This window comes from Limanda limanda, chromosome 7 (genome assembly GCF_963576545.1).
Source record: "Limanda limanda chromosome 7, fLimLim1.1, whole genome shotgun sequence".
Lineage (NCBI taxonomy): Eukaryota > Metazoa > Chordata > Actinopteri > Pleuronectiformes > Pleuronectidae > Limanda > Limanda limanda.
In genome coordinates this window covers 12,253,214-12,264,470 of record NC_083642.1, presented here as the reverse complement: position 1 = coordinate 12,264,470, position 11,257 = coordinate 12,253,214, and the positions used below count along the sequence as shown (strand labels likewise).

General features: G+C 43.2%; 1 pseudogene; it reads right to left on the bottom strand.

Moving 5' to 3' along the window:
* Positions 1-261: 261 nt before the first annotated feature.
* Positions 262-11,196, bottom strand: LOC133005005 (toll-like receptor 7; annotated as a pseudogene).
* Positions 11,197-11,257: the final 61 nt, after the last annotated feature.

Sequence of the window (11,257 nt, the reverse complement as noted above, 5' to 3'; positions counted from 1 at the left end):
GGGCCCTTACTACTGACTGAGCTGTTATACTCCTAAGAGGGATGGCCTCTGGATACCGGGTAGCTACACACATGATTGTTAACAGGAACTGGTTACCGGATTTCGTTTTTGGCAGAGGACCAACACAATCAACCAACACGTGCTCAAACGGTTCCCCTATAGCCGGGACCGGGTGAAGAGGTGCAGGCTTGATAACCTGATTAGGCTTCCCCGTGATCTGACATACGTGGCATGTACGGCAAAACAAAGACACATCTCGCTTCAAACCTGGCCAGAAGAAATGTCGCAACACTCGGTCATAGGTTTTCGTAACACCTAGATGACCAGACCAGAGATGTTCATGAGCCAGAGATAACACGGACTGTCTGTACTGTGTAGGCACAACAATCTGAAAGACATTACTCCACTCATTATCAAAATCAGCGCGAGATTTCCATCTCCGCATCAGTAGATAATTTTCCATAAAATAATCCATTTCTTTATTTTTAGCGTTCTCTGGAGCAAGAGCCGCAGCAAAACACTTTGCCAAAGTAACGTCCTCCTTCTGAGCAGCAATAAGACTACTTCGTACCATAGGAAACCTAGTTGTCTCTGTGGTGGAAGTATCGCCCTGAACCTTAAGCTGGACACTCGGCTCAGCAGTAGACTGAATAATCACAGATGGGGAAAGAGTCTGGCCAGACACCTCAGTAGCGAACAGGGTATCCGACAAATCAACTGCTTCACCCAGACTACGTGCTTGAGCATGGGTGACCACACACACAGGGAACACTTCAGGGAAGTCCTGAGCCAACACAGTGATGGGAAGTTCGGATCTTTTTACCGACCCGGTTCTTTGAAAATCCAAAGACTTGTACCCGAAGACCCAGTAGGGAAGTGAATGAATCATTTCTGCTTCCTTGACTGAGCCTATGGAACAGTCCCGATGCGCGGCCACAAGAAAATGAACGAATCTCTCATTGAGAGGACTCGTTACTCCCGAGTCCTTGTAAGGATTCGTTCATAGTGAACGAATCGTTCACGACCGACACATCACTACCACACATCAGGCTGCAAAATCTCAGGTCTTTCTAGAACTTCTAAAACTGGCATAACTTTGCCACCAGCTATGTCATTCCCTAGCAGAAATGTGACGCCTCTAACGGGCAAAGACGGGCGTACGCCCACTTTAAACACTCCATTTGCTAGGTCACAGGATAAATGTATCTTATGGAGAGGCACAGACACAAAGCCCATTTCAATGCCTTGCACAAGCACACTGGAGCCACTTAAAGTGTCATTGCAAAAAGGTAACACATCTGACAATATAAAAGACTGTGCTGCGCCAGTATCTCTTAATATGCGCACTGGACGCTGGTTCAACGCATTTGCACTAAGGGAAACCAGTCCGTCCAACACAAATGGTGTATAACAGGGTTCCAGAGTATTGTCCTCCATCTCCGGGACTGGTGACACTGGACCCAACAATGTTTGCACCAAACCAACCTCTTTTGGTCGTTTGCTTGGCTGTGACTGCTTGCGTTTTAAACAGTCAGCCTTTATGTGACCTGTTTCCTGACAATAGTAACACTCCCGTTCCTCGTTAGAGCGGAGAGGCAAGGGACGTGGCGGACTAGACTGCATTCTAGCCGAGGCAGACGGAGTAAAAGACCTACTCTCATATCGGGGAATCCCAAATGTTTGCTTATGCGATAACACAAACTCATCAGCAAGCACCGCAGCTTGCGCTACTGTCCCAACCTTTTGCTCATTGAGATACGTCACTATTCGATCAGGCAGACAATTCTTGAACTCTTCGATGAGATCCAATTGTGATAGAGTGTCAAAATTAGTCGCGTTGCTTGCCTTGCACCAGCGATTAAACAAAGTCTCTTTCTCACGGGCGAACTCCACGAAGGTTTTACTTGACAATTTATTAAATGTCCTGAACTTTTGTCTATATGCCTCAGGCACAAGTTCGTATGCACGAAGCACAGCTGTCTTGATAGTGTCATAAGACAAACTGTCTTCTAGAGAGAGTGCAGCTAAAATCTCCTGGGCTTTACCTGTGAGTTTACACTGAAGCATTATAGACCAGACATCTTTTGGCCATTTCAGGGAGGTAGCCACTCGCTCAAAGGCCGTAAAATACGTGTCTACCTCCGCCTCACGAAATTGAGGTACCAGCACTATATTTCGGCTCACTTCAAAACCTCTCGCAGGAGCGGAGGGTTCAGTAGACATGGACCGAGTCCGAGCTGAACTCACCACAGCAGCTTCTATTTCTAAGCGCTTTAGCATCACCTCTTTCTCTGCGGCTATCTCCAACTCCATCCTCCGAATAGCCAACTTGTGACTATACTCTGCTTCTTTCTCTTTCTCCTGCGCCTCCATCTGTAAACGCGCTAAGCGTAGCCTATAGCGGGCATCATCACTTGCTCTAGGTGAGGGAAATGAAGAAAGTCGGGGCGGAGTGAGAGGAGGCTTAAGCTCCAGATCAGAGGCCGCAGCTGTAACCAGCCCTCCCCCATCTACCTCTTCCTCCCTGCTGTTCTTCTCTAAGTTAGAAGAGGATGGAATAGCGGGCGCACGAGTAGCGGCACTGCTGCCCGTACCAAGCACTTTATTGTGAACCAACATGCGTACGACCGCTTCTTTCAATTCAGCTTTTAGCTGATTTGGGGGGACTGAAAATTCAAAATGAGCCGCAATGGCATACAAATCTTTTTTTTTTTTTACAGCGATTAATCTGTTCCACAGAAGGATCACTAAGAAAACACGCAAGATCAAACGTGTCTATGACGTCTCAACCAGCCTTAACTCAAACCTCAAATAACCAAACCAATATTAACAGCCTACTTGACATGTGCACTGCACACCAACACTCAACAAACCTGTTGCTTGATAGGATCAAAGATCCCGGACGAGCCCCCAATTTATGTTACGCCCCCTGGTGGCTCGTAGCAGGACATAACATAAATGCAACAGGTTTGAATAAGTGAGGGTGCAATCACACAAAAGACAAGACCAGATATAAGACAAAGACAGTATTTATTTAAACCAAGCAACACAGGGATCAACAAGGACTATCAGTGGCACCAAAGAAAAAGAACACAAAGAAATTCCCCCCCCCCCTTTACAGGTGCTTAGCACCCAAAAGTACAGCGGGTGGTGCTCACTCTAACCTGAGGTATTAACAAGCAGTAAACCTACGTGTCTGATATGTAGACCCCGGAGTATCTTACCTGTCCTTGTAGTCCCTGTGCGCACAACAAACAAAGTTAACACAGACAAAGACAAAACAAAAGTAGGCTGCTACAACTTAAATACTACTGGTAAAAACTAACTCAAGACACTTGCAAACACCAAAGCCAAACCAAACAATTAGAGCTCTGCCACAGCTTACCACAAAAGCCTCCTCTCGCCAACAAAACAAACACAGGACTATTTAAAGGGGAAGGGTTGACGAGAGATCTGTAACAGGTGGGTTGATTGGAAGATTGGATGCAGGTGAGATGAGCGGCCATGATGCTTCTTCTTCTGGCCACTTCACTGGCACGTCCTGCCCGAGAGCTCCCCCTTCCAGTCACTGGAGGCATCACCAGTCAACTAGCATGTGGAGACAAAACAACACCACAAGACAGAACACAATACATGTATACATACAGGACATACAGATCACTGTCCGTAACAATCATGGAGATATCATACTCAGAGGAGACATTGGACAAATAGTGTTAAAAAATAAAATTCTGCCTGAATTTGATCATGTGGGAGGGGTCACTTTGTAATGGGACACTTATATCAGGCTTATGTCACCTTGCTTTATACTTGTCAAGCTCAATATGACCTATTTTAAACATGTAAACACAATTGACATAAAGAACCCTAGTCTAAATAAAGAAATTATAACATATATTTGAAGCATTCAATTAAAGCTGTGTCACATTTTTATAAAATCAATCAAAATTCAATCAACAGCAAGTAACAATAAGAGATTATTTTTCAGTAATCTGCCATTCCATTTGGGCGACTCAGGGAACAGACAGTCCTGGCAGGTGAGAGACTCATCATCATCGATCATGTTTGGTGAAACCAGTGGCTGCAGAACACAGGACGGACTCTTTTTGGATCCTCACTGTTTTAAAGAGCTGACTGATAATGGTCTAGTTTGCTAACCAGACAATCACTGCAGAAGTAACGCTACACCTCTGTAGTTTATTTTTTTTTAACTCCAGGAAGACCCTAAATTCACATTTCACCTTTCAGAAAATTAAGTGACTTTCCCAGATTACCCAAAGCATGCGGTCCCACATTATCAACCATGTTTGATAAAGTGGGTCAACTAGAAAATGTTGGAATGCATCACAGACATAATTTCAAAACATTGCCTCGTTTATGACTGATTTATATCCTTAACATTTACCCTGGTCTGAGGTTTTACATAGTACGAATTAAGTAAAATAAGTAAGTAATATTCATAATTCTTAAGTGTCAATATTTTTTCCAGTTAAAGGCTCATCATATTAATTTGGGGCTCTAAACAGGTCATTTGTAACTCACCATCTCGGTATCTTATTTATGACTGCTTCTGCTACAAGGTAATGCTAAACTGGTGACTTGGTCAATGTAGTGGTGGAAAAAAACAGACAGTTTTTCACAACGAAGGATGGAGAATGCGAATAACACAGACCGGCCCAGAGGACATAACTTGTTTTTCTGCTTTTGAATTTTTGTGCTGCTTCAGTACGGACAGGCCAAAGCTCAACAGTTCCCTTAAATTCAATTAGGCCACACCCATTTGAAGATAGTCATAAGCTCCCATCAGACATGCACTGAACGACTGAGATCTTCCGGCCATTCTCTGGATGGGCTGTATGTGTGAACCACAAGTGAGTGGGGGTGCTGATGATGTTTCCAACACACGACGCAATCAAATGTATACGTTACGCCCTGCCTCGGTCTGCTGCTCCCCCCCCCCCTCACCTGAGCACTCCAAAGATTGTGTCTGTGTTTATACTGCGGAGAATCTTCTGCTGTGTTGTTCATGTGGGCAAACTCTGGTGAGAAAATGCCGAACCAATTCTGTGGACATGTCTGAAAACAGATATTGGTCCCCTAAATCTGGCTGTCTTTTTTGTTTTGTTTTTTGAAATCAAGATCTATGTTTGCGTGTGTGAGAGGATTTAACCACAATGACCAGCATTAACCGTGTCCGTGGTATGGGTGATAAACTCTCACTCAGGTGTTTTCTGTGGTTGTGCACATTTTTCAGTAATGAGGAAGAACTAACAACTGTCTAGTCCAGGGGTCTTCAACGTTTTTCAGGCCAAGGACCCCCAAACAGGTGGAGAGATGGAGCAGGGACCCCTACTATATATATTGTATAAAATTGTGTTTTATATTAAACTGGGACTAGTGCCAGGTATAAACATAACTACCCAGATATTGTGCATTCAATACTAAGTTATTCAAATATAACACGGGTGCATATATTCATGTTTTTAATTTAAACATGTGCAAGTTACAGGGTGGCCATGCCACTGCCATTTATAAACATACAGTGGGTACGGAAAGTATTCAGACCCCTGTAAATTGTTCACTCTGTTTCATTGCAGCCATTTGCTAAAAACAAAAAAGAATACTTATGACCATGTGATATTTCAGTTTTTCTTTTTTAATAAAATTTCTACATTTCTGTTTGTTTTTTTTCTGTCAAGATGGGGTGCTGAGTGTACATTGAGAAATAAAATGAACTTTTTTGATTTTTGCAAATTGCTGCAATGAAACAAAGTGAAATATTTAAAGGGGTCTGAATACTTTCCGTACCCACTGTACATCTTGCATACAACACTGAGCTATTAAAGTAATTCACAGATTCATGTTTTTATTTTAAACATACATGTAGGAGAGACAGTGAATCCTCAAGCTATCTGTGGATGGCACACATACTCACACATTAGTGAGATGTCGGACCCTGATGGGTAGCACACAACTTATCTAATCTTGGATGCAGTGGCGATTTTAGCCTGAAATTTCTGGTGGGGCAATTTTGTATGACGTCATGTCACCGTCACAAAAATAGAGGTAGCTGATTATTATAAGCAGTAGGCCTATATAGACCAGTAAGATATATTATGGGCTGCATTTTGAGTGCCAGCAGACAGCAGAAATCCTATTTCAAATACATTTCACATGCTTTAGCGCTCAGCCCGACACAAAGATGTTGTCATAATACAGCATTAAAGTAAAATGATTGCAACAAAGTAAAAAGATTAGACAGACACATAGCTCAAATAACAGAATTTGAGGCAACATGCATCAGCTTCATCTGCACAACACTTTGTGTTTTCCTTCCTAACTAAAGAAGGCCTGCAACTGTTTAGAGTCATTGCTAAGTGTCATGGATAAAAGAGTTTATTTCTATTTTCATTATATATTCAAATGAATACTTATTAGAACAATGTTTATCTTTTGCTTTCTGATTTGATACACTTTAGATAAGAACCCAGTGTTTTCTTTTTCTTCTTTGCCATAAGAGACAGAAAATGATCAGCACAGCTGTGTCCTTCAGGCTCGTCCGTTCCTAATAAAATGATAGGAAACATAAAATATGGCATTATTGTAGAGGAAGTGTTACACAAAGTTTGTATCTTTATTTTCTGTGGATATTCAACTACTGATTTTGAATATGGTTTTGGATTAAACTGTGCACTACCAAGACAATGCATGTACTGTGTGGAGTTCTTCCACATTATTAGTATTGCAAAGCTTATTCTCCAACGACTCATCCTCATAAACTAACGCTTCTCTCTGCTGGGTGGACCGGATCATGTAGCCTGACTGCGGGCTAGCCGCCGAGCTAAGCTAACCACCAGGTACACGTCCCTTTGAATCACTAATTACAGATTAATACAATACTAAACTTGACTAACCTCAGAAACGGGAGCTCACACGTTTTCAGCCTCTCTGCCAGGAGAACAAGCAGGACTTCAAAACGTATTATTCATCCGATGTGAGTGAACCTGTCCACAGACCCGGTTAGTGTTCACTGACAAGGTAGCCTGTTAGCTCAGGTGACGTCGAACCGGAGCGTTAGCCTGTTTCCGGGTGACGCTGACGCTGGAGTCGAGTAGCTCTCTGGGAAACGTCGTGGGGCTCATCTGCATAATCACAACCTTGCAATGTTAACAGTGGCCTGTGTGCTTCACGCTGATTGGTACTCCCATGGCACTGGTCTGCACGCTTCACGCTGATTGGTGCTCCCATGGCACTGGTCTGCAGCTTCACCTGTGTGCCCACACCAGAGACGTACGGCAAGAGGGAAGCGTTTCACAAATCAAACTCACAGACAGAAACACACACGAATCAAATGACACCAAAACAAGACTATAATGCTTGTGAGTCTCGTTTATTCACACACACATTCACTCTTTTTGCATATAAAATAAAATAAAATATATTTTTGCCACAAAGTTCAGAAATGCAGTATTTAGCTTTGTGCACACCAGCGCCACCAGGGGGGGCACTGCCCCACCTGCCCCTTAGGTAGAAACGCCACTGCTTGGATGGATGGAGGTTGTCAGGCAGAGGGTCAAATCAGCCTCACAATATGTTGGATGCATGTTAATGTGTATTGAAAGACATTTAAATTCGTGAAAAAAAAAAAAAAAAATTATAAAAAATTTAAAAAATTGTCTAATCAACCAAAGATTTCGCGACCCCCCTGCAGTACCTCCGCGGACCCCCTAGCGGTCGCGGACCCCCTGTTGAAGACCTCTGCTTTATGGTGTTGAGTAAATGTACTTACATGATTCTTACTGTTCTGTGTTTATACCCACATAGTTGAATGCACTTATTGTAAGTCGCTTTGGTTAAACGTGTTGAGTGTTTTAATGGAATACTGAGAGTCAACAGCTTAGTTTGCCATGGACACGTTAAGATGGTGCTGAATTTGCCAGTATTTTGTGAGGACTTTGATACACGTTGACACAACTTATATGCTTTATGTGTGGCACAGTGTTTTGGTTTCAGCAGAAAGACTTCTCTTAGAAAACTGTACACTGGTTCCACTCTCTCCATTCCAACATATTATCTTTATATTTATTTCAAGCCTGGTGTACTTACGCCAGATATTTTAGTTGGTACCTTAGTACCTTTTAGAAAAAGCTGTTATTTCTGTACCACTGAGTAAAACTATCCTGATTTGCATTTGTAAAGCTCACAGCATTGTCATTTACATGTGAAAGCCTCCCCTAGGCCTAGGAGCAGGGGGGCACCTCCCAACATTCTCAGGCTTGTAAAACTGCCAGAAACTGGAACCCTGCGTCAGTTCCCTGGCATTTTTTTGTGCTGCCTGCAGATTCCTGTGAAGCCAGGTCAACACAGACTTTCTACACAACCTCTTCCTTAGCTCGAGGTACTTCAGTTTGGGAAACATCTCATCAAACAGAACCAGCACGGCTGCGTCCATCTTGTTTGGATACAAATCAGAGAACAATTTGTATTATGTACCCATTCTCAGTCTCCCCACTTCCACAAAATGCACATGAAAGTGAAAATACATTTTACTGACCTTTTCATCCAGGAGCCGCTGCTGCACAATGTAGAAAGCCTGGCGGATCACACCACTCACTGTATCACCACCGTCAGAGCCGCTGGACAGCACAAACACCGTCTTCACACTGTTGTGGACAGCGCTGTGTAGATTCTCAATACACGACAGCCCAGGAATCCAATCCCTCTCTTCCAAACAGAGACTAAACCTCCTGTGACCAATGGACAATCCCTCATCGCCTGGTTGCTGGTGTCGAACACCACAAAAGCATCATAGCGGTTCTCTGAATCAGTACCAGCCAGCTGGGTATATCCTTTATGTCCTGCCCAAAGCACCTGTAAGCAATACCACATGTCCCAGCCATAGAGATGCTTCAGCAGGGGCAGAACAGTGAATGTCACAGCCAAGAGGGAACAGATGAGGAAAGCTAAGCTGCCATATACGCTCCTGATCAAAATCTTAAAAAAATTGCATGAATTTGCATTTTGCACTGTTGGATCTTAGGAAGGTTCTAAGTAGAGCTTCAAAATGCAAAAAGAAGAAATGGGAACAAGAGACCAAAAGTTGTGAGCAGGCAATTTATTGAAAACAACAATTTAACTCAAATAGGCTGTTCATCAGCTGATCAAAAGTTTAAGACCACAGCCTTTAAAAGCCAAAATCTATGCAAAAATTTGGATTCCATGTAATTTCCTGTCAAGTAATCACACTGTGAAGATCTCTTGATGGCAAAGGCAAAAAAGCTCACCGTCTTTGAACGTGGTAGGATTGTTGAACTGCATAAACAAGGCCTCTCACAACGTGCCATCGCTGCTGAGGTTGGACGCAGTAAGACAGTCATTTTGCAATTTCTTAAAAGATCCTCAGGGTTATGGAACAAAAAAATCAAGTGTTAGACCCAAAAAAATGTCACCGGCGCTGAGCCGGAGGATCTGAATGGCTGTCCGTCAAGACACGGGACGATCCTCGTCCCAAATTAGGGCCATTACTGGTGCTGACTGCAGCCCAATAACCATCAGACGGCATCTGCGAAGGAAGGGCTTCAAAAACAAGAAACGTCTTCAAAGGCCACGTCTCCTTCAACGCCACAAAATTGCCCGTTTACACTTTGCAAGGGAGCACCAAACATGGGACATTCAAAGGTGGAAGAAAGTTTTATTCTCTGACGAGAAAAAATTTAACCTTGATGGTCCTGATGGCTTCCAACGTTACTGGCATGACAAGGAGAAGCCACCTGAGATGTTTTCTACGCGGCACAGTGGAGGGGGCGCCATCATGATCTGGGGTGCTTTTTCCTTCAATGGAACAATGGAGCTCCAGGTTGTGCAGGGGCGTCAAACAGCAGCTGGCTATGTGGAGATGTTGCAGCGGGCATCCCTCATGACTGAGGGCCCTCGTCTGTGTGGTAACGACTGGGTTTTTCCGCAGGACAACGCTCCAATTCACAATGCCCGTCTGACCAAGACTTTTTTCCAGGAGAATAACATCACTCTTTTGGACCATCCTGCGTGTTCCCCTGATCTTAATCCAATTGAGAACATTTGGGGATGGATGGCAAAGGAAGTTTACAAAAATGGACTTCAGTTCCAGACAGTTGATGCCCTTCGTGAAGCCATCTTCACCACTTGGCGCAACATTCGCACTAGCCTTTTGGAAACACTTGCATCAAGCATGCCAAAACAAATGTTTGAAGTGATCAACAATAATGGTGGAGCTACTCATTACTGAGTCAGTTTTTGACACTTTAATTTCTGTTTTAGGAGTTTTTTTTTTTTTTATAGCTGTGGTCTTAAACTTTTGATCAGCTGATGAACAGCCTACTTCAGTTAAATTGTTGTTTTCAATAAATTGCCTGCTCACAACTTTTGGGCTCTTGTTCCCATTTCTTCTTTTTGCATTTTGAAACTCTACTTAGAACCTTCCTAAGATTCAACAGTGCAAAATGCAAATTCATGCAATTTTTTAAGTGGTCTTAAGATTTTGATCAGTAGTGTATGTCCTGGCAGGAACGCTGATCCATTGATAGTATACTCTGGCCCTGCTTGGACTCTGGGAATACAAAATGTATATGTGTGACATGAGGAATCTGGACCGTAGTACTGCGCAAGAAGTCCACAAACCAAAATGTATCATAATCACATTTAAAGGGGTGGTGACGTAAGCTGAGTTGCTTGAGGCCAATACCATTCGTAAAAGGGGTGGGTAGATACCGATGGTCCAGCTCCTTGATCTGATTCTGGCTGAGATACAGATATTAGGAAAGAAAAAGCAAGTATTAGAAAAAGCACTAAACATCTACCTAGATTCGAAGGAGAGGTAGGCCTAAGACAAAGAACAAGTTGAACAAATAACCAGTTTATTACTTCACAATCGGTCATGCAACAACCACGATATAAAAGTGTAAAATAAAAAAGAAGAGTAGATTGGTTGGAAATTGGATGATTCTTGTAAAATAACTCGGTCCTTTCAGTGTGTGTATACGTACAGCTCCCAGGATATAGTCCGTTCAGTCCATGAATAGTGTCTGCTTGAAGGTTCCACCAGTTCCGTTCTGGTCCGGGTCTTTATGTGTACTGTATCTCTAAACTACCTTACTACCTGTCGGGCAGGACTGGGGTCGATGTCTTCTTGATAAGCGAATCAGGTTCGGTCTGGATCATACGGTAGGCCACACCGCATCTACGATCTGGGTTTAGCTCGCCATCTCAGCATTCAGATTCA